Genomic DNA, 26,998 nt, shown 5'->3' on the forward strand with positions numbered 1-26,998 from the left:
GACCATTCTAAGTGCTGATAACGATTCCAACTGCTGTAAAGATTGCTGAACGACCCAGCTGGATTCATCTCAGTCACTGTAAGTTGCAGAGAGTGTTGGAAGCCTAGGTGGGAGCAGGTGGGAGTCCACCTTCACAGGGGTTTGGCTTTTTAGGGTCACTCGTCTCAACGGTGGTGAAGAAATCATCAACCCCCTGTTCTATAGAGTCCTGGGTAACTCCTAACATCTCTGTAATCTGAGCAGCAATGGGATTCTCACAGGCCAGGTGGAATCTCTGCTGCGCTGTGACTGCAGCATGTTTTTTGTTCTGGAGTGGAAGCTGCCTCAGCCTCCACAAGATGAGGAGAGAAGCACAAACACTCTTCCCCCAGTCTCATCCACATGACTACAGCACTAACTGCTATGTGTGTGCACAGCTGGCCTACGCCACACACATCTCAGGCCTTCGACCAGGTAACATCACTGATGACAAACAGATGTGTCTCTATGACCTGAGCACACACCCACGGTACAACATCCCCATACCAAAGGGCTGCAGATGGTACAAAAAGGACTATTCTTTTTCACTTTGGACAGGAGCTGCTGTTAAAGGACTTTTTGGAGCTATGAACTGTTCACTTGCTGCTGATGTTCTTCCATTTCCACAGACTGTGATGAGAATACCAGAGACCATTTCCTTGGCAGGAGCCGAACCAGGGTCTCTCAGGAGCTGCATTTACAACAATGGAACTAGAACACTAGGAATGCTCCCATGGAACCTGTGTAACACAGTTTACACCTTCTGCGAAACAACACCGGAATTCGTCGCCTGCAGAGGTCAGGAGCCAACCTCAGGCTGCAGCATCTGGAACAACAATCCAGACTGTCATGCTTTGCTTCAGGAAAGGAGGATCGACATCACTCAGCAGACGAGAGGACGACAGGAGAAAGCTCGTTGCAGCGCCTTAGGGCCAGAAGACTATGGTCAATGGGTGATGGCTGACTGGTACTTCCTGTGTGGAGATGGAGCTTACATGCTTTTGAAAACCGTGTTGTGTTGGCTTTTCTCAAAACCTCTCAAGGAGGCGTCTGCAAGATCATAGGTTCAGCATGAAATGAAAGAGGAAACTGGTGGAACTATTCATGATGCCCTGCATGATTTGGAAGAGCTTAAGAACTATGTGGACAGTGCAACTCAGGGTTCACAAACTTTTGACTTTCTTTCTTGGCTGACTCCAGACTCTGGTGGCAGCTTTTGTTTAAGATTGGAACACCCATCTTGACTGGACTGATCCTATTCTGTCTGTTCACAACCTGCATCATTTCATGTTTTCAAAGCATGCTGTTAAAGACATTTAACACTGCTCTGCTCAGCTATCAGATGGTCAGGGTAACCTCTGACACAGATGAGGACTACATGTTGCTCCAGAAGAAAGAAGATGACTGGAAAACGAGTACATGAGATGATGTCTTGTAAATTAATAAACAGATTCAATCATTTGCTTGATGACTCCTACACTGACAATGTGAAAACAAATGGTGTTAGTGATGATAACTGCACTTGATTTTCTGCTGTTTGTTTGTTTTTGGGGTTGTTTTTTTTCTGTGTTCTCATTCTTACATTCAACATTATTATATCATTAACACAACATTATATGCATTTGGTTTTTAATGTTTCTTTTATATTTCTCTTTTTCTATCCTTCTTATATTATATATTATGCATTCTACAACTCTTGTATAACATGTATAATCCATTCTTTTCTTTTTATACTATTTTTTTGCATAGTTATTACGTAAGAATTATAAACGGGGAATGTTAGAATAATTATGTTTTGTTATCATTCTTACATTGGTAGCTATAATAGATTTATATTCACATCCCTGAGAAAAGCTCTCATACTTGTTAGACTTTGGAGCTGCAGCCACTTGTATCTTTGGGATTCTCCTATCTGCCTCCCTCACATTCCTTTTCTACTTTGTAATAAAAGAGAAAGCCGTAACAAAGGGTCTTCAGAGCGCTCAGTGAACGGCTTGAAGCAGCAGTTTGCTGGGTTCTCTCCTTTTGCAAAAGCTTTCATAAAATTCACTTACGTTGTCTGTTTGTTCTTCTATTTAGATTCACAAATACCTATCATCTCCATCAGTTCATCCTGGCTTTATCCGTTTCACAAAGACTAAATCAAACTCAAGAGGTGTACTTGAACAGATTTCTTCAAGACTTGATGAGATCAATCACCTGTTCACCGTTGCCGCAATAGTTAAATAGCATACGCCATACCTAACAGAAAGACTAACATCTTTTGACAGAGACAGTCTGTACATGTGTTAAGTTGAATGTGATTGGCTGAGGGAACTGTCAATATGAGGCCTCTAATTTTTTTTATTTTTGGTGGATGTTGTGCTGAATTAAATCATACTCAATAAAATGAATTGCTGCTACAATAGTAAATAATTGTGAATAGATTGAATGTGTAATTAGCTCAAAATATATATTTTCAAACCATTCTTAACTAAAAACCATCATAATTATGCCAACCATTTGCTCAAATAAGTAACTTTAAACTTATAAATTAACATTGGAAATGAATATAAAGTGTTGACCTGATAGTGGACTTTTTTTCTCTTCCTGTTCTCAGTGAAGGTGGATGCTTTTTATTCTCCAGCTACTTCCCTCATCTGCTGTGCTTTTTGCTCAGTGTCCTGTGCTATCTTTCTTTGCACATCTTCCAAATGGCAAACTATGGATCTTGTCTTGATGACAAAAAGTAGGAAATGAAAGCCCTCTTTCCTCAATGGGGCATTTGCAGCTGGACACGTGATGAATTCCTGGGAGAAGTGGAAGAATCTTTGCATGTCCACATTGTGGGTTGAGGATGTTGGAGATGAATATATAACGGAATTTTTGTTGACACAATTTCTGCTGTTTGGATTTGACGTAAACCTCGCATATCAGGAAATTCAGAAAGCATTGGCAGCTGTTCTGCCCATTGAGATGCTGAAGTCTCGTAACAAGATATGTCTTGCTGTGAACACTCAGACTCAGATGCTGTGTGAGCAGAACCACAAACTGGAAGTGATTCTTGCTCAGAGCCACAGCTCAGTTGCAGTTCCTGAAACTCGCTCGATTAATGGAACAGACGTTGGAGAAGCTGCAAGCTCAGCTTGACGGGACTGATCATAAGTTCTGCTGTCTGGAGTCGCCATTGAAATGTAACAGTGAGAACTTAAGGAAGATGGAAAAATTAATGGAGTCTGCCTGATCACATACATACTTGAGAATAACTATAAACACACACTTATTCAACCCACCACCTTTGCTGGCCGCCCTTTCTCTTCCTCCCACAGTAAGGCAACCTAGACTGTTGCAATGCACCAGCTAGTTGCGTTGCTCACTTGAACCCCTTACCAGCATCACAACTTCCCTCACCTCCTGTATCACATGTCCTGTTTTTATGCTGTCAGTGTGTTTCTTTGCATGTGCAGATTTTTTGCAACCTCACACTTGTCTTTAGTGTCTTTAGTGACACAAATTATTTTAAGCTTGATAATAGTATTTTCTACAATCATAATGTTAAAATACTAATACTACATGACTGAATACCAGAATGAATTAGCTGCGTTTTAATGCAGGGTGAAAAAAGACCAAAACATGTACATAAGTAGGTGGAATCACTAACAAGCATTGGTTTCTGATGGTTGCTTAGTATAAATTGCCATAGTAACTATGTGCTATTACTTTTGTGAAACCAAATCAAGGCTTGATTAAACCAGGATATCTGAAAAACTCTGTCTTAATCTGCTATTCTTGTTTTGTGAAACAGCACAAAAAAATTGGAATCCACTAAATATGAAGGTGATGTCGTTAGTTCAGAGACAGAACAAAGAAACATCAGCTGTTAATTTTGTTTGATTGCAGTTCATGACTAATCTAATAATGCTGTAGATTAACCTTCATAAGGAAGAGAGATTAAACTTTGAGCTGAAATGCAAAATGAACTTGCTTTTCAAACATCAAAGAGCAGAAACAAAAAGGAAAGTTCTTGAAATCAAAGTTCAAGTAGGGGAAAAAGCAAACTTACAGTTTCTTCAAATAATCCAAAGGGTTGAAGAACATCGGAACAAAAGACCGACTTTCAAACTGAAAGTAAATATGAAGGATATTGCATGACTGATGAGATCACAACTCACATGCGTTTTAGTTTGTTCTTTCAGAGCAGCAGAAGGTCTGTAGTGAAATCAGAGAAAGGTTTATAATGAGGAAGGACAGAAGTTCTGATGAAAATGTTTCATGATGGAGTCATGAGGAGAAAAGAGTCCAGAGAAAAGAGCAGCTGCTTGATTCCTGCTGCAGTAACTGGTCAGAATATAAATACAAACAGGAAATAATCAGAAAAACTAAACTATAATCCTTAACATCACCACACTACTGCAGCTGAAACCACACATTGTTCTAATGCAGATTATTCCTAAAGCTCCTATATAATCATTGATCATGATGTTAGTGTGGTGAGCAGAGTGAGGACAGTCTCTGGTTAAAACCAGGATCAGCTGAGGAGGTTCTGCTGATCCAGGTTGAAATTTCATTTCAATCATCAACCTGAATTTAAAGTCAGAGTCAGATCAAGAGCAGAGAGGACAAATGCAAACAGAAGCTGGGAGTCTGGATCATATTGAATGTTTTGAAACCTGAAAACACACAGAAATCACAGGGAGCCAGAGCAGACCAAAAACAGGAACCAGGAGCAAAAATAAGCAGAATATCAAAGGCAAGTAACCAGGATATGATGGGATTTAAGAGAAGGAACAGCAATAAGTGTGAGCAGGAGAAGAGAATAAATACTGTGAGGGTGAATGCTGAAACAAAAGACCTGGGCTGATTAACAGGTTGGAGAAAGAGAGAGAGAAAATGGCACAGGGGGCAAAGAAGAGAACACAACAGGGAAACTAGAAAAAAACAAGATACCACATTGTAACTGGACCTAAGAAACATAAAATAGCAAGAATAACAAGATATTAAAGTAAAAATAGAAACAAGATTAATCTAATTAAAGAAAGGAACGAAGGACTGCAGAATAACCAAACCTCAAATTCAACTCAAACCAACCCAGGTCATAACTGCTGAACAAGGAAACACGATGAATCCAGCTGAAATAGCTCCTGTCCAGCCACTCAAAGACAAACCTCCAAACATTGTAAGTGAGCTGAGCCGGTTTCCTGTCATACAATCGGTCAAACATCCCAAACTTTTTCAGGATATCCAAACTGCTTTACCAGATCCTGACCCGGCCCAAAGACCAGCTGCCACCACTCATGTGCGCCTAGTACAAAAAAGGTGCAAAAAATCAAAAGATGACAAAACTTAACACACTCATAAGATGGAGCAAATATTCACACCCCTTTATTAAATCATGAACTAACTGTGATTAAACCACATGTTTTTAGGAATCTGAGCTAATTTTCCCAGTGAATCCAGACCTGATTATTATCTGACCTGCAGATACAATAAATTATTTTAATAGAACCTCTCCGATGGATGATGGTTTATTTTGGTCTGAGAATAAAATGATTTTGTAAGGATCATGTAATCACATCCTGGAAAGTCCTTCAGAGTTTATCTTTGCTCTAAAGTTATAAAAACCCAAAACCTCTCCCTTTTTAACAGAGATCAATAACCAAACACTCTGATCTTTGCTTAATCTGCCAGTTTGACAAATATAAATGAACATTGCTTCAAAATGTGTGTATTTTATTACTTCTGAGTGGGAAAGTGTTTCTGAAATGGAGCAGGAAATACATTTCATAACAGCTGATTTGCATGTGATCAAGACAAGAAGGCAGCGGTCAACACACACACACCAGTGGTGTGTTCACACACACTCTGCAGAACTTTGTGTTCATCAGGAGGTCGATTGTTTCAGGTTTGAGCTAAAACAGAAGCAGCAGCACTTCCTCTACAGGAGAAAACACACGAGGTCATGAGGTCAAGCTTTGTGACAGTAAATAAAACACATGAATAATCTCTTGGTTTATGTAAATATGATGAAGTATTTAAATTCAGCATTTCACTGAAAAAGTAATTAAAGTGTAGATACAGGGATAAAGATTAGCATGCTAACCCCTCAGGTTTCCCATCAGCCACTTGGGTTTCAGGATGACCAACATTTTTAAACATGGCTGCTAATTTTGAGCCTTTTAAACCAGATATGGATATTAAATGTTCCCTGTTAGAGATTCAGGTTTTAACTTATGGATCTTTGTCAGTAAATTTGATTTAATTATTGGGGAATAATAATAAAAAAATTGTCAAGGAATAAACTAAAAATTAGGTTTTTGGAGGTGAAATGATTAATTGTTGAATAAAAATGGAAAATTAATCATGTAGGATTAATTAGATTATTTTATTGTGAAATTTGAAACTGTTACAATTTTACAAAATATCCTTATAAAATCAACAAGTAACTTATTTTAATTTGATCATTTTAGAAACAAAACTTATTTTTAAAGGAATAACATTAAGAAACTGGTGTTTTTAGAATTTGTTATATTTAATGAATAATTATTGGGTATAGCCAGTGAAAAACACTAATTTATTCAACATTTTTACAGATTGATTGAATTAATCTAAAGATGATTGGTCTTAGAATCAATAACGATTAACTGATCAGTGGCAACTCTCTTAAAAATAGTTTTCTCTTGTATAAAGAGAGCTAACCATCTTTTCATACAATGAAGGAATTTAGAAAAAAACACATTACATTTGTACTTTCACTTTGTGTAAAGAGTATTAAGTACTAATTGAATTCATATAAAACATGCAGTTTTTTCATGTTATTGAACGTAGGCAGCCTTCAAAATGAGCGGTCCTTATGTTTCTGTGATGCTTCCAGTCTCTGCGTTGTCCTGTTTCCCCTTGATTGTTCCCAGGTGTTTCTCGTTTCTGTGATTACCATCTGTGTATTTAATCCCACGGTTGTCCTTTGTTCCTCATCGGGTCCTCATCGTTCTTCACGTCATTTTGTCAAGCCTGTTCTTCTGTCCACCAGGATGAACAGTTGCTACAGGCGTTGAGCCCTGGCTTCAGCTCAGCCATGCTGCCTGTTTTTGTGTTTCCACTTGGACTATTTTTACTATTAAAACCATCATTTAACTATATCCTGGGTTTTCTGCCTGCTGCTTCACCACCAGTATACCAGCATCTCTTGATAGAGTGAAGCTATGACAAGAAAACAAACTGAAAAACATGAGGATCCTGGAATAATCCTGGAATAATCCTGGAATAATCCCAGCTTCCATCTTTAAAGGACTGAAAGAAGAAAAAGTTTCCAAGGACTCAATCAGAATCGTTTCACAAAGAAATAGATTGTAGAGACTGAACTATCTGTTCAACAGTGAGAGAGTTTCTCTGACAGGAGGAAAAACTTTAAACTCTTTAGACTCAAATCAGCTCAGAAACACTGAAGAACCAGAACTGAACCAGAACCAAATCCAGGAATCAGAGGTTCAGTGAATGTGGTGTTGAAGGTGTGGAGGAGGATCAGTGAGTCAGAGGAGACTCTGTAGAAGGACAGAATGCCAGCAGGACAGTCCACATACACTGCTACTCTGTTAGAGACAGAGGAGGAGGAGAGACGAGTTTTTATCTTATTGTGACAAACAGAGTAACCATGACGATCAGAGCAGATCAGACTCCATGAATGATCATTCCATCCAAACCAACAGTCTATACTGTTTCCTTTCCTTCTGATTCTTCTGTAACTCACTGATATATAAACATCTCCTCTCCACTCAACCTCCCAGTAACAGCGACCAGTCAGACCAGTTCTACACAGCAGCTGAGGAGAATCAAATCTGTCTGGATGATCAGGATATGACTGAAGCTCCTCCACACATGTCACCTTCCTGTTGTTTTCAGACAGTTTGAGTTTTCTGTTCACTGTGTTTGTGTCGATGGTGAGTTGACAGGAATCTGATGGAGAACAAACACAATCCAGCTGCAGTTATTGATCATTTATTGACACTTTGACTCCTGAATGAGTGATGTGACAGTTTGAAGATGGTTGAATGTGAGCTGCTTTGTTGTCATGAATCAGATGAAAAACACACTTACATCTCCTCAGACCTGGAGTCAAGAATCGGCCTCCAGCAGGCTTCACCCTGAAAGGAGGAGGGGGGTCAGACCATCAGTCTCTTTCAGCAGCAAACATGGACATTACATGTCTCTCAGACACACATTGTCCTCGAGAGGGTCTTGACTGCAGCCTGCAGAAAGGGGCGGGGACGGACCACTGTCAGTCTCAGACCTTATATGGAATTGGGACTATTGCATTCCGGAAATGAAGGGGGCGCTATTTTCACAATCACTAATACCTTAAAGAAGCGGGTGAAGAGGTCGATTGGAAGAAGTTTGAGAGGTTTCGCCATTGACGTTCGGAACGCTATTCATAATGGAACAAGAACAAAGTCAGCAAAAGGTATTTTCTACCTTATTAAAACTTTTTTCACATAGTAAATCAAAGCGCTTTTTCTAGATTAGGTTGAAAATATAATTGACAGCTGCAAACGAGTGAAATTCATAGTTCGTACAGGGGAAGGCAAATTTTAGCATGTAGCATAGCTAATTATTTCCGTGCAGGGCATCATTAGATAAAAATCGAAAAGTAGAACTTGAGAAATGTATTTTATGCCCCAATTTTTTTTTCGTTATACAGATGCACTTATCAATTTGCAACATTGGGATCGGACAGAAAATTCTTCCCGTACTGTCTGAAGACAAATACCGCTGTCCCCTTTGCTCATACAGTGCGGAGGAGTCTTAAAGGTACAGAACCACATAGCAACAACTGCTATGGTTCAACATAACAGTATGTAAAACTACACTTATGAATGTTTATTTTTTACATTCTTATCAGTTTTCTAGTGTTTTTATTTCATTTTTAAAGGTTAATATTTTTTTAAATATGTTTTTGTACACCAATGTTAAATTTCTTGAAAGTCTAATATTTTTTATAAACTAACAGCTTTTTTTATAAGCTAACAGCTGCCATCATAAGTGGAACCCAGAGATGATACTGTAATGACGAGCAGCACTACTTCAATGTATTTTTAGTAACTGTGCAGCAAACTACACATTTAAAAGTAACAAAGTATTTTGTGAAATGGCTATTATTAAGTACTGTTTTACTGATTATAATGTGCAATGTAATATTACCCATTTATTTCAGCAGACATTAATAAAAATGAAGTTATGTGCACTGTTAGGTATTTTAATACAAGACAACAAATTAAGGTTAGAAGAAACCTAACATAAACAACATTTATCAGTGTATCGTGTTTTAATTCTTTATGGATTAAAATGTGATCTTCATTCAGTTAAGTTTCTCGCATTATGTTGCATATCAACAACATTAACTCAAGAGTATAACATTTGGAAAAATGGTCCTAATTATTTATTTTTTTTAATCAAAGTTACAGAGTAATTGAGTAAATCTGATTAGTTAATCTTTGGCTGTTCATTTTGTGCAGAACATATATGTGTTATCTGGAAGCCATTAATTGTTAAATCCTACAAAACAGTTACAACAATGTTAAAGAATCTACAGTGATTAATTCAAACATGCCTTTTGTTCTTCCAATCATTTGTATATTTCCTGGTGTAATAACCTTTTTCTTTTATCTTAGTAGCTATTAGGCTGAGTCTTCGCTCTGTTCTGAGTGAGAATGAATCACATCTTGTTTAGACTATCTGCAATGTATATAGATGTTTTTTTTTTTATTTTATTCATTTCTTTTTTTAAGATTCATTCATAATCATGTCATAGCCATTCTTCCAGTATGAGTCTTGCATTGCACATGTTTTTTTATTATTATTATTTTCAGATGCCTTTGATTGCACTGGAAGCTGTTCTCCAGGAGGTGATTCTGGCACAGGGAGGCACATCTTCCCTCACCTTGGCATTGACCTGCAAGTGCTTAGAAGCCATTGTGTCTGACCCAGTTTTCAGGAAGAAGACTCACTTTGCTTGGCTAGATGGTAAAGACCTTTGACTTTTTTCACCTAAAACATGTGAAATTAGATTTCAACTACATAAATCAGTTTTTCATCAACAGGTGAGATCAGCTGGGCGACATTTTCAGAATCATTCAAGGCAGAAAACAGGATTCCTTTTGCGGTTGTAAGATGTTCTTCCTGCAACCGGCAACATAAAGACTGTGTGGGCTTCACTGGACATGGAAGATGAGGAGAGTTCCCTCGTTACTACTCTGATGGCACATCTGGACACTGCCCTGAATGCCAGTACTGAATGCTAGGACAGTATTAGTTGTTTTCTATAGTCTTTCACACATTTCAGTTGTCACACATTGTGTTTTTTTGTGAAATGTCATTTTTAAATCATCTATGCTGAAGCACATTTGCCTTTTGACTTGTTCAGTCATTTGTTTTCATAATGTGTTATTTCAATATTATGTACATTTTTGAATGTTCCTTTTGTTGTAGCTCAGTTGATTTACATTATTTAGTTTTTAAAGAAATGGTGTTACATTGTGGCTGCATTTTGTTGGAGAGAGTAGATAAAATAAAGTAGTTGTAAATATATTGTAACAGTGTTGTTTAGCAATTGGATCACCTTGTTTTAAAAATTTGAAATACATGCTAAGATAATAACTTGCAATATTTTGAATGTGTAAATGCAATGTTTCCTATACTTTTTAAACAATGACTGGAATCATTACAAATGTTCTTTACAAACTTGACATACGGCTAAGTTGTTTGTTTTAACAGTCAGAATCAACTGTTGTTTTATAATAAAGCAAGAACATACAGAAACATTGTTTAGTTACAAAGTCATAATACAAACATAAGACTAAAGGTGAGCAGAGTGAAGGTGGAGACCAGGTGGAGGTGATGGAGGCTCAGGTGAGGAGCAGTTGCACATCAAGCCGGAGTTTGTGAAGGACGGAGGAGATGAGACCGGCGCCGTGATCAGAGATGAAGTCGGTTACAATTTACACAGATTTAATTTATGTATCCAGTGAATTTATTCAAAAAGGTTTTCATAGAGAAAAAGAAACCCAACAGCGAATCATTCTCTCTGGCTGTTACCAGCACAGTGTCTACTGCCGGGGTCCGAAGATTATTTCTTCTCAAATGAACTTTCTAAAACCTACTTTCTGTGAGTCTTTCCAGGTTGAAGCTACATTTAAATTTTTAAATGAATCACTTTGGGTTTTGCAACAATGGCATATTTAAGGTCTTTGGGGCTCAGTTTATGAATCAATTGCAATTGGTAGAATTGATTTTGAATTTCTAAACAGAATAGTGGGACACCAATCAGTTTACTGGTTAAGACATTATGGTAAACAATGGTAACAGTTGAGCTTGTTAGAAGTTCAAAAGTCATTTAATTTGTTTGTAAATTATATTCACAATGTGAATAAGAAAAATATTTGCCAAATAAACAGAACAAAAGTGTTCTGTGAATGGACAGACCAAGTTGGCCAAAATTGACTGAACGTTTTACTGTTAGTCAATGATTTTGACTATCGGCCTCTTTTCCATCTAGTCCTTATTAAATAAGGCAAAGGATATTCTATTTTAGATTTTAACTTATTTATTTTAAGAGTACCATTCACAACATCAAAATCTATTGTTTGAATTTCAGCACCAGCAGGTATTTGTTTATATCTGTTTTCTGTGATGGACTGGCGATCTGTCCAGGGTCCCTGCAGCAGCTCTCATCACCCACTGCACGGATAACCTGAGAGTAAAATCATTGATGGATTGATAAATGTGTTTTTAATATAGTGTACATTTGTCTCTAAAATGTTAATTTATGTTTTATGACTTTTGTTTGGGAAAGTTAGGGTGTAAGGATAGATAAATACATCTCCATAATGATTCCTTATTATTGCTTATTTTAGATTGTTTGTTACTAATATAATTTTTAACATCCAAAACAAAGATATAATAAAGATTTAAAATAAAAAAGGGACATACCACGTGACGTAACACATGGTATGTCATTTCCTTACTGTTTAATTTGTAGTTAATATGTAATTAATTTTAAATGTTAAAAGTGTTATTGGGTGTTTTTAAAGGCGTTGTCAAATAAAATGCGTTATTATTATTATAATATTGAAACACGGCTGATACAGGAAATGGTGTCACTAGCGCCCCCTTCATTTCCGGAACGCAATAGTCCCATTTCCATATAAGGTCTGAGACTGACAATGGTCCGTCCCCGCCCCTTTCCGCAGGCTGCAACCAAGTGTAGTTTTTGTCCTCCACTGAGACAGGAACAGTCCAACATCTGGATTGCAAACTGCAGTGGATGTAGGAAGGACAGTTGGTGCTGCTGCAGCACAACTCATTTCTCCAAACACAGGAAAAACTCCAACAGAGAGGAGAAAGGAAATCCCTCAGTAACAACCTGAAGAAACTCACTGAAGCCTAAAAGGACATCAGGAAACATTTCTGGAAGCTCCACCTGATTTAATAATCAGCATTAAAATACAATCAATCTAAACTCTGATCAACACCTGGATACCTGATCCATCCACACTCCCACACACAGATGAAGGAATGAAACACTAAACAGCCCTGCTGCTGAAAACCTGCTGTGGCCTCACTGTAATATCCAGAAATACAAACATTCAAAAGGAGAAGCTGCATCACATTCAACAAAGATTCAACAAGAATCAAAGATTTGATCTCTGAGCTCAGACTCACAAACCAGGGAGAGGCTTCCATCATCACACACCTCTGACAAACACCTCCAACCTTTCAGCACTTCCTCTACCAACCAGCACCACCAGGTGGCGCTGCACACATTTACAATGAGCCCAAGAAGAAGAAGCAGCATCCTGAATCCAGCAGCTGCAGTAATGGCTTGTGAAAGTGTCCAAGGAGCATCTGGAACCAGAACCAGCAGATCCAACAGTCCAGAGAGTCTTTGTTTGCATCTTTCCTCTCAGATTTCCAAGCTGCTCTGATAGGAAATGACATCATCACTCTACTGATGATGTCATGCTCTGATGTCACTGATCAGGAGCTGCTGGACTTCTACATTTCCAGCATGGAGGACAGAGAAGATCTCAGCTCTGATGAGGAGCTGGCCTGCCTTCACACTGATTGAGGGTCAAAGAAATATTTCCAGATGAAGTCAGACTAAAATGTTGGATTGTCCTGCTGTTGCAATCAGAGGCCAAGAAGAAGCTTCAAGTTCTTCTCCTGTTCAGCTCCACGTTCCTGTCAGAGACTTCAGCTCCTCATGAGGAGAACAACTAAAGCCTGGAACAGACTGACACCAACATCCTGACATCTCAACCCTGAACAAAGCTTTGCAGCATCAAGGTGACTCTTAGCACCATATATGGACAGATTTCCTCTAAAGGGGGCGGAGCCTGGATTGGAGGAACCAGCAGCAGCTTCCAGGAACAAACCTTGGGAACCTCTGGAGGAGAACATGGAGATGAGATTCCTGCTTTAATCAGTGGATTCATTGATAGAAAACATGAAATGTCTGAGAGCTGCAGCTCCATTTTCTACTGATCTGCTGGAACATCAGATAGAAATGAAGAATTTCATCATTTCACATCAAATCTGTTCATCTTCCACAGATACAACTGAATTATTGAGCTGAACTGGTTCCAAAGGTCTGGATGGTAAAAACATCCATTGGTTTTCTGTCTCATTAGTTTCCAGAAAGAGTTGAAATGTTTCAGCAGCTTTTATCCTGCAGCTCAGTAAAGATCTCTCCTCTTTCCAACCTGATTTAGTCCATGAAGCAGAACATCTCTGCTGCTGCAGCAACAGGAGGAAACTTCTCCAGCTCTCAACTTCTACACTCTGACTGCTTGGAAACAGATCAGGGAGGAACAGCCTTTTCTCCAGGCTGCTCCTCCTGACTCTAGAGCCATCTAGTTGAGGACAAACTACCATACAAATAAAACTGCTAAACTCTGCCTCAAACAGTTTGCTTCATGTTTTTGTGTATTTTTTGGTTTCATTAAGTCCTGAAAGTTGTGAATCTTCGTTTCACTTTTTGAGAACTTTTCCACATCCATCTGACCATTTTCTGATCTTTCCTCATTTGGGCTGATTGGTCTAGATCTCCATGAAATATTCTTTTAAAGTCCAAATTGTTTCCCAGCTGTGTCTCTACAATTACATATCATATCTTTTATATGATATCATTAATCTGCATATTTTTAACTTCCTGTCCATCAGCCAATCAGCTTCTTGTATTTCCTCAGTAGATCATCAGTGGAAGCCCCGCCCAGCCCATGATGCTCCTGGTTTGTGAAGACAGAGAGACAAACTGAACTCTGATAGGAAACAGTTTCAACTGATTTTCTCTCTCCAACCTCTTGGTTCCACATGGAGCTATATTTGGCCCCCTGCTGCTCTGAATACCATGTTATTGTGGTTCCAGTAGATGGGTTGGTTTCCCAGCTTCATTCAGAACCATGTGAAAGATTCTTATAGTTTAAATGAGCTGCTGTTTGAAAAGTTACACAACCAAAATGACCAGAGATAATTTGAGTTATTAAACTGTAATAAGAGATAAAATGGGGTTCAAAATGTTATCCATTCATTTATAAATGATATGACTGTATACCAGCTTCAAACTAAATGTTTTCCAGCAGACTGACTAAAGACATTTCTCCCTCTTCCTCCTCTATCAGACCTTCTCTCCTCCTGCAGCAGGTTCCTCCATACCTGAGAGCTTCCAGTCTCCAGTGTGGATCCTTCAGTCCAGCCGACAGCAGCTTCACTCCTGAGTCTCCTGGATGATTGTAGCTCAGGTCCAACTCTTTCAGATGGGAGGGGTTGGAGGTCAGAGCTGAGGCCAGAGAAGCACAGCCTTCCTCTGAGACCAAACAGCCTGATAAGCTGCAGACACACAATTCATCACATGATGAGAAAATGACAACATTGAGGTAGAAACCAAGGTCTGAACGGACGGATGGACGGACGGACGGATGGATGGATGGCCCAGAGTTACCTGAGAGTTTCCAGGTTGCAGTTTGGACTCTTCAGTCCAGCAGAGAGAAACTTCACTCCTGAATCCTGCAGGTTGTTGTTACTCAGGTCCAGTTCTCTGAGAGACGGGAGACTGGGAGCTGAGAACTGAGGACAGAGCTTCACAGCTTCTCTCTGAGAGGTTACAGACACTCAGTCTGAGGAGACATGGAGGAAAATATGTTATTAATACAAGCCTTTTTCCAGTCAACAATGTTTTTTTGTTGATTTGAGAGAACAATTTTATTTTACATGATATTTCCATTTGTTATGAACTGTTTAATTTTATAGTTTATATCCATGCAGAGGAAGTCGTTTCTTTTTTACAGAAACCCCCAATGTTTAAGAAATCATCAAATGTTTGTGTTACTTTCCAGTCAACAATATTCTTCTTGGATTTACTGAAGAATAGGTCATATTTTTCAAAACTTTATTCTATAGTTGGGACTCTGACCTTAAAGAACTGAACTACAGGCAATAAGGAGGCTGGCAAGAGAAATATTACTACATTAATCCAGTGTCAGTTTTAACAAAAGAGTCCATTGAAAATCTAGTCTGAATATCAGCATCAGAGCTGGTTTGAGGAAAACACCAGCTTCATCAAAAGCAGAGAGAATCTCAGATTATATCTTTCCATTTTTAACTGGTTGGATTCAGAGATGGAAAACTGAGCAGTGACTGACAAAAACTGTTCCTTTGAGCAACAAGTAATATTAATCTTCAAACTAAATGTTTCCCAGCAGACTGATAAAGACATTTCTCCCTCTTCCTCCTCTATCAGACCTTCTCTGCTCCTGCAGCAGGTTCCTCCATACCTGAGAGCTTCCAGTCTCCAGTGTGGATCCTTCAGTCCAGCCGACAGCAGCTTCACTCCTGAGTCTCCTGGATGATTGTAGCTCAGGTCCAACTCTTTCAGATGGGAGGGGTTGGAGGTCAGAGCTGAGGCCAGAGAAGCACAGCCTTCCTCTGAGACCAAACAGCCTGATAAGCTGCAGACACACAATTCATCACATGATGAGAAAATGAGAACATTGAGGTAGAAACCAAGATCTGAACTGACGGATGGATGGATGGACGGACGGACGGACGGATGGACGGACGGATGGATGGATGGATGGGGATGGCCCAGAGTTACCTGAGAGTTTCCAGGTTGCAGTTTGGACTCTTCAGTCCAGCAGAGAGAAGCTTCACTCCTGAATCCTGCAGGTTGTTGTTACTCAGGTCCAGTTCTCTGAGACTGGAGGACTGGGAGCTGAGAACTGAGGACAGAGCTTCACAGCTTCTCTCTGAGAGGTTACAGCCACTCAGTCTGAGGAGACAGGGAGGAAAATATGGTATTAATCCATCAAAATGTCTTTTGGGATGTGGAGGGAGGGAGAGGGGGGAAAAAAATGTCAGATTTCAGCATACTTAAGAAAGACATTATGTCAGAGCTCATGTGCCTTTTGCATGTAACTGACTGCTATTATGTCTGCACTTAATATTTGTACATGGAATGTTAATGGTATTCACACACCTCTTAAACGGAGAAAGGTCCTAACTTATCTTGAAAGGGAACATGTTCACATAGCTTTGCTACAAGAAACCCATATGGATGCCAAAGAACATGCAAAATTACAACAGGGTCCTTTCAATCAGGCCTTCTTTTCCTCCTTTACATCTAGAAGTAGAGGTGTTATCATTCTGATCCGGAAAAATGTACCATTTAAATTTATAGATTGCATAAAAGACACTGGTGGGAGGTATATTATTGTGAAAGGTATTTTGTTTGGGGAGGAGATTGCCTTTATGAATGTATACTTTCCCCCTGGTCAGCCAGGTACATTTCTAATGTCTGCTTTTACAAAACTTGTGGATCTGAATATTAAGAATACGATTGTGGGTGGAGATTTTAACTGTCATCTCTCCCCCTGGTGATAAATCCCCTGTTGGTAAATGTCGTACCTCATCTCAAGCTAAAATGGTTTCGACTCTGTGTGAGGAGTTGGCCTATGTAGATGTGTGGAGGACGCAACATATAGCAGATAAAGAATTTACATTTTTCTCTAAAGTACATTCTTGTTATACAAGAATTGATTATTTTTTTGTTCCCAGGCAGTTCTTGCCATCAGTCATTTCTAGTTCAATCGGCAACATAATAATATCAGACCATGCGCCTGTGTATATTAAATGTAACATTTGAACTGGGGCCAGGCGAACAAGACGGTGGTACTTTGACTCTTCCATTTTATATGACGAAAAATTTAGAACCTACTTTGCAGCGGAATTCAAACACTTTCTTTCAGTCAATGCATCTTCTACTGATGATCCATCTTTACTGTGGGAGACCTCCAAAGCTTACTGCAGAGGCCTCATTACTACTTATACAAATGGCAAAAGACGCAGGCAAGCAGAACAAAGACTTATTCTGGACTCTAAATTGAAGTCAGCTGAGCAAGCCTATCAGATCAGACCTACCCTGGCGAAACTTAAAGAGATTCAGACTCTCCGCTCAGCGCTGGACTGTCTACTAAATGAATGCGGAAAAAAAAATTAGATTTGCTAAACAAAAACTATATGAACACGGTGACAAGCCTGGGAAATATTTGTCATACCTGATCAAAAAGAAATCGGACTCCCAAAATATTGCATTCATTAATGACAGGAATGGCAAACAGCTCTTTGATTCAAATGGTATTAATAACACTTTCAAATGTTTTTACGAGAACCTTTATAAATCCCAGGTCTCTAGTGACACTACAGAGTTGATGAACACCTTTTTTTCCAACTTCAACCTTCCTTGTCTGACAGAAATTCAAAAGTCAACGTTAGATAGCCCTATAACCATTGAAGAAGTCAGGGAGGCCATTAAAGGTCTGCAGTCTGGTAAAGCGGCAGGGCCTGACTTTCTTACTGTAGAATTTTACAAAGAGTTCGCTACCCTCCTAGTCGAACCACTGCTGCACATGTTTAACGACTCTTCCCGAAAGGGTCACTTGCCCATGTCATTGAGGGAAGCCAATATATCCTTAATACTTAAAAGGAACAAACCACCGGAAGATTGTGCCTCATACAGGCCAATTTCCTTATTAAATGTGGACTTAAAGATCCTTTCAAAAATATTAGCAAGACATTTGGAGACTTTACTCCCAACACTTATCAATGAGGATCAAACTGGCTTTATTAAGGGACGTAGTTCATTCAATAACATGCGTAGGCTGCTCAACGTGATCCAGTTCTTCAATCAAAGTGCAATGTCTGGTTTAGTGGTCTCCCTAGACGCCGAAAAGGCATTTGATCGTGGAGTGGTCATACCTTTTCTACACTTTGAGAAAGTTTGGTTTGGGGGAAAATTTTGTTAACTGGATCAGAATACTTTACAGTGAGCCCTGTTCAGCTGTTGTCACTAATGGTCTACGATCACCAAATTTTCAGGTGCGGAGGGGAACACGCCAAGGCTGCCCCCTTTCGCCCCTGCTTTTCGCTTTAGCTATAGAGCCTCTGGCAGAGGCAGTACGGACCCATGGGGGTATAGGCGGTCTAACCATAGGAGAGAGACAACACAAGATTACTTTATATGCTGACGACGTGCCTGAGGACTCTATTCCACTTCTCATAGAGACCATTAATAGGTTTGGGGATTTTTCGGGTTATAAAATCAATTTTAACAAATCAGAGGTTATGCCACTAGGCTTATTAAAACATCAACCGTCTATGCCTACCCCATTCCCTTTCACTTGGTCCCCAGAAGGATTCACATATTTGGGAATAAAAATCACCCCTCTTTTGACACAATATATAAGGTGAATTTCACTCCCTTATTCCAACGTATCCGGCTGGACCTTGAAAGATGGAAAACATTGCCTCTCTCTTGGTTGGGCCGCGTGTCTCTCTTAAAAATGAATGTCTTACCCAGGCTTTTATATCCCATACAAATGATCCCAGTTCTTTTTCTCCGTAAGACGATTAAGACTTTAAATGGGTGGTTAAGTTCACGGCTAAAAATTTCTACACTGTGTCTCTCGTCCGCAAGTGGAGGCCTTGATCTCCCAGACATACGAAAGTATCAGATCAGCGCTCACATGTGTGTTGCCGCTGAATGGATAAGGGGTTCTGCCTCTCTGTGGCTTGATATAGAAAGCTCTATGTCCAGGTTTCCTTTACAAAATTATTATTCCTGAAGAAAAATGATACTATAAAAAAGTACTGCAGTAATCCATTACTATTAATACTGTGAGAGCTTGGCAAATGGTTAAAAAATTGGAGGGCAGGTTCCAAATTATATCACCTCTTACACCCATTTGTGATAACCCTATGTTCCTACCAGGCACTATGGACTCTGGCTTTAAAACATGGTCAATGAAGGGAATTCGAACACTTTCGGACTTGAAGGGAGGTGCTGCGTTATTATCGTTCTCTCAGCTAATGGATAGATATGATATTGGGAGGCAGGATTTCTTTCATTATCTACAAATTAGAGATTTCATACAGAAAAAACCACACTCGAAGCAGACCAAACGATTTCGGTGTGTGAAAAACAGTTATTCTCCCCTAGGGTACAAATTTAATTAAAACCTTTTACAACTTATTGAAAGAGTACCCCTTGTCAAATACAACACATTTGAAAGAAGTTTGGGAAAGGGAATTACAGTGGGAAATAAATCCGGAGGAATGGGACGAGGCTTGGAAGAATGCAAAGTCTCTAAGTATTTGTAATCGGGTTAAGGCCATTCAATTGAAAATCTTACACCGGGCGCACATCTCTCCTTCTCAACGAAGTAAGTTCAGTGTTAGCCTCTCGCCATTGTGTCTAAAATGTAAAATAGAGACTGGTAGCCTTACACATTGTTACTGGTCCTGTCGGAAAATTCTACATTTTTGGTGTATAATAAAATGTGAATTAGATAAGATTTTTTCTGTTTGCACACAATTCAATCCATTGTATTTCCTACTCGGTTTGACTGACACCAGTTTACCTGGCAAATATCAGCGTCAACTTTACAGAATGCTTACTTTTTGTGCAAGAAAATGTGTGATACTGAACTGGATTTCTGACAAAGCACCAAGTAAATCACAATGGCTAAATACAGTACTGGGTTATATATCCTTGGACTACTTAACGAGCAAACTGCACGATAAAGAAGACAACTTTCATAAAGTTTGGGAGCCTTTTATGTCCTATGTAGGATTTGAAATTTCTGCATCTTTCTGGAGAGGATTTGTAATTTGAGGGGGACTGAATTGCAAACATCTGAAATGCTTTGGTGTAGACCATTTGTATTACACTGCTATTATTGCTGTTGTTTTTCCTTTTTCTTTTTTCTTTCCTCTTTTTGTATGCAACTGTAAGAGCTGGACTGTTCTTTTGTTTGTATTGTATTTGTTCATTTGTCAAAACATTGAAAACTAATAAATATACTTATTAAAAAAAATAAATGTCTTTTTTCCAATCAACAATGTTCCTCTTTACTGATTTAATGAACTGTTTTTATATAATCATGTTGCCTTTTGTTGTGAACTGGTTCAGTCTATATTTGGGTCTCCAGCCATGAAGGACTGAACTAAAGGCAACAAGGAGGCTGGCAAGAGAAATATTAAATTCCTCTATGAACTAAATGAATCCCTGTCAGTTTTAACAGAAAGAGTCCAATGAAGCCTGAGAATCAAGGCTGGGCTGAAGATCAGCATCAGGCTCAGTTTGAGGATCAGCATCAGAGCTGGTTTGAGGGAAAACAGCAGCTTGAATCAAAGCAGAGCAAATCTAGTTTCATCTTTACATGTTTAACTGTTGGATACAGAGATGGAAAACTGAGCAGCAACTGACAAAAACTATTTGAACAAGAATCAAATTGTTCTATAAAAGGATTGTGAAAGAAACTGCTCCAATTTAAACTCATGTTTGGAAAAAAAACATTGAGAAAACCAATATAGGGGGAAATACCCATCTAACAGTAAGACATCTATTATCATTTTCTTCTATTATTGAAAAAACATTTGCATCATAACTGATAAATATAATGGACAGAAATCTGGTTTCACTAGGATTGAGAACATTTTACCTGAGAGTTTCAGGTTGCAGTTTGGACTCTTCAGTCCAGCAGAGAGAAGCTTCACTCCTGAATCCTGCAGGTTGTTGTTACTCAGGTCCAGTTCTCTGAGACTGGAGGACTGGGAGCTGAGAACTGAGGACAGAGCTTCACAGCTTCTCATGAGAGGTTACAGCCACTCAGTCTGAGGAGACAGGGAGGAAAATATGTTATTATACAATTCTACAAAAAATATTTTTCAAGGTTTTTCTTGGACAGAGAAGGATCAATCTTATTTTACACATGTTTATGATGCCTTTTGTTGCGAAATGGTTCATTTTATAGTTAGTCCTCCATCCTTAAAGTTTATAACTACAGGAAACAAGAAGTCTGGAAAGAGAATGATAAAATTCCACAATTAACAAAATTACTACAATTTAAATTTTAACATAAAGAGGACGAGTTTTGCTGCTTTAATATGTATCACTATGTCAGCTGCTGAAGGGAGTCTGTGTCTCCTTCACACATCACCCCCAGTGAGAAACTTTGAGGAGACAATGCAACAATAAATAAGCTGAAAAATTAACATATATATTTACCTCATCATTAGTATATTTCTATCAAAGATAACTGTATTAACAATGTGTGTCCTTACAGAGTTTTCTTGGAGGCTTTAACCACTGGCAGCAGCCTCAGAAGAACCTCCTCTGAAGCAGAGTATTTCTTCAGGTCAAACACATCCAGATCTTTTCCTGATGACACTAAGATGAAACCCAGAGCTGACCACTGAGCAGGAGACAGTTTATCTGTGGAGAGACTTCCTGAACTCAGAGACTGTTGGATCTCCTCCACTAGAGAACGATCATTCAGTTCATTCAGACAGTGGAACAGATTGATGCTTTTCTCTGCAGACACATTCTCACTGATCTTCTCCTTATGTACTCAACTGTTTCCTGATTGGTCTGTGAGCTACTTCCTGTCTTTGTCAGCAGACCTTTTAGGAGTCTCTGATTGGTCTGCAGTGAAAGTCCCAGGAGGAAACGGAGGAACAAGTCCAGGTGTCCATTTGGACTCTGTAAGGCCTGGTCAACAGCTCTCTGATGGAGAGATTGTAGATCAGATGTATTAAGTAATGAAGATGTATTAGATCTTTGTATTTCTTTGATCATGTCAGAACCAGAGTTGATGAAGGTCAGATGAACATGAAGAGCAGCCAGAAACTCCTGAACACTCAGATGGACGAAGCAGAACACCTTGTCCTGGTACAGACCTCTCTCCTCTTTAAAGATCTGTGTGAACACTCCTGAGTACACTGAGGCTGCTCTGATATCGATGCCACACTCTGTCAGGTCTGATTCATAGAAGATCAGGTTTCCTTTCTGCAGCTGATCAAAAGCCAGTTTTCCCAGAGACTCAATCATCTTCCTGCTCTTGGACTCCAGTGTGGATCTGTTTCAGCTCCTCCATCATACTTGACCTTCTTCACTTTGGTCTGAACCACCAGGAAGTGGATGTACATCTCAGTCAGGGTTGTGGGCAGCTCTCCTCCCTCTCTGGTCTCCAACACATCCTCCAGAACTGTAGCAGTGATCCAGCAGAAGACTGGGATGTGGCACATGATGTGGAGGCTTCGTGACGTCTTCATGTGGGAGATGATCCTGCTGGCCTGTTCCTCATCTCTGAATCTCTTCCTGAAGTACTCCTCCTTCTGAGGGTCATTGAACCCTCTGACCTCTGTCACCATGCCAACACACTGAGGAGGGATCTGATTGGCTGCTGCAGGTCGTGTGGTTATCCAGAGGAGAGCAGAGGGAAGCAGTTTCCCCCTGATGAGGTTTGTCAGCAGAACATCCACTGAGGTGGACTCTGTAGCATCAGTCAGGATCTCCTTGTTGTGGAAGTCCAGTGGAAGTCGACTCTCATCCAAGCCATCAAAGATGAACAGAACCTGGAAGTGTTCAAAGCTGCAGATTTCTTTGGTTTCACTAAAGAATGAACAAGATCCACCAACTGAACTTTTTCTCTTTCAGAACATTCAGCTCTCTGAAGGGAATGGAAATATGAACTGGACGTTCTGGTGGGCTTTGTCTTCAGCCCAGTCCAGAGTGAACTTCTGTGTTAGGACTGTTTTCCCAATGCCAGCCACTCCCTTTGTCATCACTGTTCTGATTGGTTGATCTCTTCCAGGTGGGACTTTAAAGATGTCTTCTTGTCTGACTGTTGTTTCTGGTCTGTGTGGTTTCCTGGATGCTGTTTCAATCTGTCTGACCTCATGTTCATCATTGACCTCTCCAGTCCCTCCCTCTGTGATGTAGAGCTCTGTGTAGATCTGGTTCAGAAGGGTTGAACTTCCTGCTTTAGCAATCCCCTCAAACACAGACTGGAACTTCTTCTTCAGACCAGATTTAAGTTTATGTTGACAAACTGGAGCAAAATGTCCTAAATTAACACAATAAGAAAATCAGATATGAAAGAAAATCATGTTTTGATTTTGATTACATCACTTCAGCAAATGTGTAATTATAATTTCAAATCTCTTTAGAAATGCTCTTACTGGTCTGCAGATGGTCAGCCAGCTTTTCCTGCTTCATCTTCCTCAGGATGTTCAAGTGATCTTCATCACTGCCTCTCTGCTGCTCCTCCTCTGCTCTTCATCATCACCTTCCAACACACATCATCATCTCTCTGACTCTCTGAATGTTCTGGGTAATCTGGACTCAGAACCTTTTTAATCTTCTTCAACTCGTTCTTCACAAAAGTGACAATGTTTTCCTCCAGCAGCTGGAACAGAATAATAGATGGACACATGGGACTGAAATCATGGAGTCAAACACCAGATGGATGTTGGACAGACTGACAGTCCTCTGGTCTACAAAGTGAAGCATGAATGAATGTGAACAGAACTCGTGGAAAATTAATTGTTGTTCATATACAGACCATAAATATGGAGTCCAGCTGTGTTTGATGCTGCTGGGCAGATGGACCCTGGGAACCTCTGAGGTCTGCCGGTCCAACTGTGGAGGAACCAGGAACAATTAGGAAGTGTTGAGAATATAAGTCTCATTAGCATAACTTTAAAGACAGTCAACCTTTATGCATATGAAATATTAGATGTTGCATGAACATTTAGAGTAGATTTCAAGTTAGGTAAACTTAGACAAAGATCCAAACTAAAACAACTGGTGACTCTCTGAACTTACATAAATTCTAGGAGGGTTTTCTGACAGGCAGTGTTGGAGTCCCATAAGGAGTCTGCAGACAGGGAGTCTATCTTTCATCAGCATCAATACATTTTTTGTTGTCGGTTCAAGAGTTCAGTGAAACATTAAAACTTTAAAAAGTCTTCTCCAAAGTATAATCAAACGCATTAAGATATTTCCTTTAAGCATTAACAGCATGTTTGAATTAGTTAGCTTTTAACCATACTATTTGCATGCATTTTATATTATTGAAATACGATAGGATCAGGAAACTACTTTACTTCTAAATTTCAGGTATTCTAAAAAATAGCTTTTCCAAAAGTGGATAACCCTGTTATTGTTAGATCCAAACTTATAGTTATTATTTGGCATTTCATTTTTGTGCCAGTTTGTTTAAAATAGAAATCAGTTTCTTGCTGAATCTCTGAGGCAGAGAGGACTGTCCAGCTGCAGGTCATAAATCATGGCCTGGAACGTAAAAAGGAGGAGACTGGCACTGGAAGATCTGGGTGTTTTAGCAGGTCTCAGAGGTAATAAAATTAACTTTGAGACAGCCCTATAAGGGGAACAACACACCTCCTAATGCATATATTTAAATGAAGGGAATACACGTTCTTATAAAAAGCTCTGTTTTACAGCAGAAGCTCCAATCACTTTGTGCCCGAGTGAGCGACTCTCAAAAATGCAATTTTGTTTTGTTTTTTCTTTTCAACTCGTCCCAGGGAACGCTTTCTGTGTTGTTATGTGTCAGACTTTTTGATGATCTGGGTGTAATGCTGATGTAACATTCTGTATGCATTGAATTCTCTGGAGAAAGCTCTTATATGTCTGAAGTCTCATGTCGTATGATTGTTCTTTATTATTCCTCTGCGCACGCGGAGACTGATGCACCTGGGAAACAGTGAAGCTATTTTCTCTGTTCTTAACAGAAGTCAGGAAATATTCATCCAACAGTTTTCATGGAGGAAATCACCAGGAGTTTCACATTATAAATACTTGAAGCAGTAAAACAGAGCATCACATCAGCACAAAACAAAGGAGTTAGAAAGAGGAAAATGGATTACAGTAACACCGGAATCACTCAGATTATGTAAAAAAGTTGATATTGCACTTTAATCACTCCACACTGTCAACAGACTAAATAAAAACTGGGAACATCTAAGTTCATACTGGTTCAGTTTCCACACTAACAGGAATTAAAAACAGCTCACCTCTCTGATGGTGGAGCAGAGATTTAAAGTTAATGTCTTCCTTTGACCAGTCGCTCTTAAAGGGACACCAGCTGGGTTCTGGTTCTGGTTCTGGTTCTGGTTTGAGTCTCTGATGGATCCTGACAGAAACATGATGATTAAAACTGAATCAGCAAAGAGGAGCAGCAGCAGCTTCATCACCACGTCTGTTCTGGCCTGATATAGTGAACGCTGTGTGAAAAGGGCTGTGGACAGTTAGAGATGGTGACCTCACCTCTGACCTTTGCTCTGGCTCTCATCTTCCCCACACAGAGTGGTTTTAGAGGGAGGGACTCCCTCCTGTCTGTCCTCACACTGATCCATGCTGCTGAATCCACATCAGCTCACACACACTTTCTAGCTTCACCTGCAGAGGAAACACACATCATTCATCTGCACATCAACTCTGATCATCCTTTACATCATTAGTGCTGGAAAAAGATCAGCTGCTCCTCCTCTGATTGGCTCTTCTTCTCTATTTTATATCAGTGTCAGGTGAATGCAGTCAGACAGCAGAGAGGCAGAGGAAGCTGCCATCAGCTGCTGCACTTCTACTATCAGTCCACTAGATGGAGACATGGAGCAACATTTACGTTCACTGATTCAACCTGAACAAGTCTTATAGTTCACAATTAGTAATAAATACAAGTGGATTATTTGCTCCATTAAATGTTAACTATTTAATAATTTGACTGAATCAATAATAATATTTTAATAATATTTTATTTTGAAAGGAAGCAACAGGAAACTGTTGCTGACATTAATGGTGGAGACTAGAGTTCAGTACCAGGAAATAAAAACATGAATTAGTTCGGAGAAGAAAACAGTGAAACATCAGCTGTTCATCATGTTGATTGATTCCAGTTCATCAATAATCTAATAATTCTGCAGATTAGCCTTCAAACAGCAGATATTAAAGTTTCAGCTGAAATCAGAAGTGAAACTTTTCTACAAACATCAGAGAATAGACAATCTGGAAAAAGTTAAAGTGATGAAAAAGTTCAAGAAATAAACAAATCAAACTTACAGTTTGTTCAAACGATCCAAAGAGTTAAAGAAGAAAATTTAAACAACAAACTGAAACCCAACAAACAGACTGGAGCCACACCTATTCAGGTAAATTCAAACTGAAAGTAAATGTGAAGGATGTTGTATAACTGATGATGTCACAGCTGAGTTTTTTTTTCCTTCAGAGCAACAGAACCAGGAAGTAGAAGCTCTGAGGTGAAATCAGAGACAGGTTGATAAATCTTCATGAGGAAGGAGAGAAGTTCTGATAAAATGATGGTGTACTTTCTTTTCATCATGACTGTAGTGATGATTGATAGTGACAAAAAATGAAGAATAGTATTTTAGTTTATTTGTCATGTCATAAAGGAAAAAATGTGAAAATGCATTTTTCAAACAAACATTTTCACCAAGTCATCCATACGTTGATTCCAAATTAAATATTTAATTCACAATCTAAATATTTACTTTGATTGAAAACAAAATTTTTTGAAATCAAACTTTCGCTAAATGTTTGGCTTCAAAAAAATATTTATTTTCCAAAGTAAACATT

At 39.2% G+C, this 26,998-nt stretch overlaps 1 long non-coding RNA gene and 1 pseudogene across 1 annotated transcript; both read right to left on the reverse strand.

Annotated features, from left to right (window-relative positions):
• Window positions 1-6,810: 6,810 nt before the first annotated feature.
• On the reverse strand, window positions 6,811-22,708 carry LOC129354580 (NACHT, LRR and PYD domains-containing protein 12-like; annotated as a pseudogene).
• A 2,793-nt stretch (window positions 22,709-25,501) lies between these two features.
• Window positions 25,502-26,544, reverse strand: LOC129354553 (uncharacterized). The gene is made up of 3 exons (XR_008605162.1): window positions 26,465-26,544; window positions 25,673-25,804; window positions 25,502-25,538 (listed from the first exon to the last, which is right to left on the reverse strand). It is a non-coding gene; the product is annotated as an uncharacterized LOC129354553 (long non-coding RNA).
• Window positions 26,545-26,998: the final 454 nt, after the last annotated feature.

This window comes from Poeciliopsis prolifica, unplaced genomic scaffold (assembly GCF_027474105.1).
Source record: "Poeciliopsis prolifica strain line A6 unplaced genomic scaffold, Auburn_PproV2 SCAFFOLD112, whole genome shotgun sequence".
NCBI classification, from domain to species: Eukaryota; Metazoa; Chordata; class Actinopteri; order Cyprinodontiformes; family Poeciliidae; genus Poeciliopsis; species Poeciliopsis prolifica.